The following is a 5,115-nucleotide window of genomic DNA, read 5'->3' as shown; positions in this document are numbered from 1 at the left end:
AAACAGAACCCTAGTTTAATCTGTTGTATATCCAACACCCCCCCCCCCAAAAGTTTATATTAAATGCACAGTAAATATTTACTCAAAAGTGTTGGGAAAAAAGATACCTGGTAGCCTAGCTGAGTTTTATTCCCCTGGCCAAACAATGCAGAAAAATTTTTTTAACTTCCAGAAAACCTAATTCTGGGAAGCTGGATTGAATGTAGTAGGAGGACGTCCTCAGTCACTTGGGTGCCGTCCGGGAGGAGGAGGCAATCCAGGGGGCAGAATTTCAGAAAGAGAAATCCAAAGACCAGCAAACCTTCTAGGAAGTTGTTAATCTGAAAGTGAGTGTCAACACGGGAGATTTAGATATGCATGGATGAGGAAGACACTGTGAGTAAATCGGATGAGAGCAACATGGTCTGAAGTGGGGCGTAGAATGTGGGAAAAATTCACCGAAGTCAAAGCATGGAGCTTGTAAAGAGAAGTCTGAAACCTTAGGAATGGATGGTTCATGAAATCAAGACCCAGCTGTTCAGAATGTTATGCTTTTTTGTTCTCTTTCAAGGATATTTCTTCTTCACCCTCTCATTCCTTTCATCTATAAATAATGTCCACTACTAAATGCAGAGGAGGATTTTACACTCCAAGTGATGACATGTGCATTTAAAAAACGCAGTTATACTCTATACAGCTGCTATGTGGACACCAGGAGATCAGTGCCAGTAAACCAAGTAGGTAACTATAAAAGCCTGGACAGATGGTGGCAGTCAAAGAGGAGAGGATGGAATACATCTGAGTGATATTAAAGAGGCAGCATGGGTGAATGCATTGTGAACTGAATTGTAACTTCATCAGTTGATTTTTCAATACCTCAATATCTCATTATATCCAACACATTGCTGAAAAACTGTAAAAATAAAGTGTTCTCTTCATAGTGCTCAACAAGGAGGACACGTTCAGATAGAGCATGAAGATTGTGAAGCCCAATGGCAAACAGCCAGGTAAGTTCTCGTCCAGCATCTCTTAGGCTCTCCTGAAGCTGGAGATGAATTCAGACCTGAAGGCCCAGCTAAGGGGCTGAAAATAACAGCGGCCAAGGAAATTAAAGTTGATAGAGGGTCAGAAAGCTATTATGATCTTTGTTCTTATTCCTCAACTGAAATCTTTCTTGAAAAACCAAGTCTGGTAAGTATTTGAACTGGAGAAAAAGTTCAGTGGGAAGAACATTGTCTCTAATGCTCAGGGAAGAATCCTGCATGAGCCAACTTGAAAAAGTTGCACACACAAAGGCAGAGCATCCCAGAAACCACACTCTGACAGCTGTGTACACAGGATCCTGGAAGACTTAGTCTTCTCAAGTGAAATTGTGGACAAGGGAATCCAGGTGAATCTGGATGCCTGCCAGCTCACAAAGGTTTCTTTGGATAAAGTGCAGCAGAACCATGTGGAACACAAGATTGAAACTTTTTCTGGTGTTTATAAGAAGCTCAGGGGCAAGGTTGTTAATTCTAAATTCCTTGAGTTCCAGTTGTGAACAAAATGACTAAATAAAATACCATTCACTAAAAAAATTTTTTAAATGAAGTAAATTTTATACTCTAATTTCAGAGACATTCTAGAATATTCTAGAAATAAAAGGAGCTTCTTTCCAGGATATGAATCAAGTCCAAACAAGCTAAAGCATAGTCAACTTATATAGGCTCTCGTTCCAGAAGGTACCACTAAGGTCTGGTTACCTGAAACTACTTATTACCTAAGAGAGAGACTTGCAAATATTTAAATTAGAGTTTACAGCATTTTACTTTGTTGTTTTTATATTGTCAAGAAAATATCAGTAGAGAGATCTTAACACCTCCTTAATATCATATACATTTATCACAGATCAGAAGCCAGCTTTGGAAATAAGGACCAAGCCCTGAAGTAAGGTGACTTTAAACCTACCGTAAAACAAATTAAAACCAAGTCCTAAAAGATAAACAAGTAATAAATAATTTGAAGATAGACTCTACAAGTAAGAGGGGCTTGAGAAACACCTTGGACTTTCCAAAGAGTCTTTCTAACAAAGCACAAAATTGAACTTACAGCCCTGACTGGTTTGGCTCAGCGGTTAGAGCATCAGCCCATGGACCAAAGAGTCGAGGGTTTGATTTCAGTCAAGGGCACATACCTCAGTTGTGGTTCATCCCCGGCCCTGGTCAGTGTCGTGTGGGAAGCTACCAGTCAATATGTCCCTCTCATGTCGATGTATCTCTCTCTCTACCTTCCTCCCACTCTATCTGAAAATAGAAAAATGTCCGTGGGTGAGGATTAAAAAAAAAAGAAAAAAAATCAAACTTACACAAGTCCATTGTGGTTGGTTAGTAATTTAATGGTTTGGTAAAATAAAAAATTAATCCAGAGTTTTTACAATGTTTTTTCAATAAAGGGCAACATGAAAAAATACTAGGCATACAAAACCTTAAATATTGTTATACATAGTAAGGTAAAATGCAATCAATAGAAACCAACCTTAAAATGGCCAAGATGGTGAATTCAGTGGACAAAAACTTCACACAGATGTTATAAATATGTTCAAAGAACTAAAGGAAAACTGTTACAATGGATGAACATATAAGGAATATGAGCCGAAAAACGAAAATTATAAAAACTAGCAAGGAAAATTCTACTCTTTCCATGAATGATTAAATGTGACAGAAATTTCACTTCCTCCTGAAGCAGAAAACTCAACAAAATATATTAAACAATTGATTTCAGACATTATGCAACAGACAGAAAATAACTATTATCCCTTAGAGAAGGGAAACAAAGCAAGCCATACAATTGCCAGAGCTTATTACTTGGAGGCATTTCTTTGTCACACCACAGGGAGGGGCAACCCTACTAAGCTCTATTATTTTTTATTGAGTATACATACAGAAATGAAGATGCAGGGAGACAAAAACAACTAGAACTTGCAGGCAGAATAGAGGGGGAAAGGAAGCTGGAGAGAGCGAGAGAGAGCGAGAGAGAGAGAGAGAGAGAGAGAGAGAGAGAAAGAGCACGTGCACGCACTCCAGATACCTACAAAATTGTTCCTTGAAATATCTGGCTGAGTAATGATGTGTATATGTATTAGAAAAACTACCCAAGATCAGAAGAGAAAAAGTATGGAACGCAGTAGGTCAGACAATTTCTATAGTTTACAAAGGACTAGGGATAATTTATGATCCCACTAGCCGGAGTTTAAAGATTCTATGGTGCATAGAGTCCACAGATGGGTATCAACTTATTGGTGGGGCTAACTTGAACAAGGCCTACACTACATAATCTTAAAATCAAGCCTCAAAAGTCTGAAATTCATATGAAAGTAAAGTCAACATTCTTTAAAGGAATGCAATGCAATCCAGCCTTCAACAATATCCAGCATCCAAAAATAACCAGACAAGTAAGGAAGCAGGAAAATGATTTCTATACCAATAGAAAAATCATCCATAGAAATAGACCATAAGGTGCTGGAAGTGACTGATATAGCAATAAGGAACAGGATAGCAGTAAGGATGTTTAAAAAACTATGATAAAGATTATAAATATTCAAGAATGCAAAGGTAAACATGAACATAAAATAGAGATGTGGAAGACAATACTCAAACTTACAGAGATAAAGAATACGGTATTTGAAATAAAGATATAATACCTGGGAGTAAGAAAAGATTATAAAATAATAAAGAAAATATCAGTGAATAAAGGAAATAAGGACAGGAAGCAAAACTGTTCTTATTTTCAAATGACATGTTTGTTTACATAGAAAATTCTAAAAAATCCATAAGAAAAACCACTGAAATTAAATGAATTTAAGCAAGGTTTATGGGACACAAGATAAATATACTGTATATTAGTTACAAAATTAGAAAATAATTTTAAAAATCCAAAAGATAAGGTTCAAACGCATAATATAATTAGAAATAAATTTAATGAAAGATGTGCAAGAACTGTACACAAAAAAACTATAAAGCATTATTCGGAAAAATGAAAGATCTTAATAAATGGGGAAATATACAATGTTTGTTGATTGGAAGACTAAGTTTTGTTAAGATGTCAATTCTCCTCAAATTTATCTATGGATTTAGCCTGGCCAGTGTGGCTCAGTGGTTGAGTGTCAACCCATTTACCAAGAGGTCATCAGTTCAATTCCCAGTCAGGGCACATGCCTGGGTTTCAGGCCTGATTCCCAGTACGGGTGTATAGGAGGCAGCTGATCAATGTTCTCTCTCATCAATGTTTCTAACTCTCTTCTTTTCTCTCTCTCTAAAATCAATAAAGAAAAAAATGTTTAAAAAATGTATCTATGGATTTAATGCAGTCTCAAACTAAATCCCAGAAAATATACACATATAGGTCAATGGAACAGAATTGAGAGTATAGAGATAGATATACATGCATGTATTGTCAATTGGTTTTGGACAATGGTAGCAAAACAATTCAACATGGAAAGAATAGTTTTCTAATAAATTAGATATCCATTAAAAATAACAAGAACAGCCCTGGCCAGTTTGGCTCAGTGGTTAGAGTGTCGGCCTGCAAACTGGAGGGTCCCAGGTTCGGTTCCCGCTAAGGGTACATGCCTCAGTTGCAGTCTGTCCCTGGCCTGGTTGGGGTCGTGTGGGTGGCAGCCACTCGATGTGTCTCACAATGATGTTTCTCTCCCTCTCTCCCTCCCGCTCTATCTGAAGATAAATGCAAAAAAAAAAGTCATAAAAATAAAAATATGACGAACAAAAATCCTGGCTTCTACTTCATATATCTCATACCATGCACAAAACTTAATTTGAAATGGATTAGAGACCAAACATATAAGTTAAAACATAAAACTTTTAGAATCATGTATTAGAGGAAATACTGGTGATCAGTGATATCTAACATTTCTTAGACAAGATACAAAAATCACTAAATATAAAATACATAAAAAAGGCCAATTTGATTTCATCAAGATAAAATCTTCCACTATTCAAAACACCATTAAGAAAACCTTGTTGGAATAGAAGAAAATATTTACAAGATGTATTTCAAAAGGATTTTAGATCCAGAATACATAAAGGATTCTTACAACTCAAAGACAGGACAATACCCAACTATTAAAGACTTAAGTAAAAG

At 36.4% G+C, this 5,115-nt stretch overlaps 1 pseudogene; it reads left to right on the top strand.

Moving 5' to 3' along the window:
* Positions 1 to 952: 952 nt before the first annotated feature.
* LOC118642086 lies at positions 953 to 1,519 on the top strand (annotated as a pseudogene).
* The last annotated feature ends 3,596 nt before the right edge of the window (positions 1,520 to 5,115 follow it).

This window comes from Molossus molossus, unplaced genomic scaffold (assembly GCF_014108415.1).
Source record: "Molossus molossus isolate mMolMol1 unplaced genomic scaffold, mMolMol1.p scaffold_m16_p_3, whole genome shotgun sequence".
NCBI lineage: Eukaryota > Metazoa > Chordata > Mammalia > Chiroptera > Molossidae > Molossus > Molossus molossus.
The sequence above is the reverse complement of the archived record's forward strand: the minus strand, read 5'-3'. Positions and strand labels throughout refer to the sequence as shown.